Raw genomic sequence first — 237 nt, forward strand, 5'->3', positions numbered from 1 at the left:
CATAATGTCATAAAAATATTGTCCAATACTGAAAATTAAATTTCTTGCAGAGAGTTGATAGGAGGTAACCAATTGCATGTGATTAATTTTTCTCAATATAACCACAACACAAAGTTTTCTTCGACACAAAATAAGTTTTAAAAAAGAATTCTCTTATACTTAGTAATAGTAGTTATTGAGGTGGAGCAATGAAAAATAATTTTTTATAGTAGTAAGATAAAATATTACGGAATGTTT

The 237-nt window shown here is 25.7% G+C and overlaps 1 protein-coding gene across 1 annotated transcript in view; it reads left to right on the forward strand.

Moving 5' to 3' along the window:
* LOC119587056 (mRNA turnover protein 4 homolog) overlaps positions 1–237 on the forward strand; it is a gene marked incomplete at its 3' end in the record, with an annotated part of 16,331 nt that overhangs the window by 6,409 nt on the left and 9,685 nt on the right.

This window comes from Penaeus monodon, chromosome 22 (assembly GCF_015228065.2).
Source record: "Penaeus monodon isolate SGIC_2016 chromosome 22, NSTDA_Pmon_1, whole genome shotgun sequence".
NCBI classification, from domain to species: domain Eukaryota; kingdom Metazoa; phylum Arthropoda; class Malacostraca; order Decapoda; family Penaeidae; genus Penaeus; species Penaeus monodon.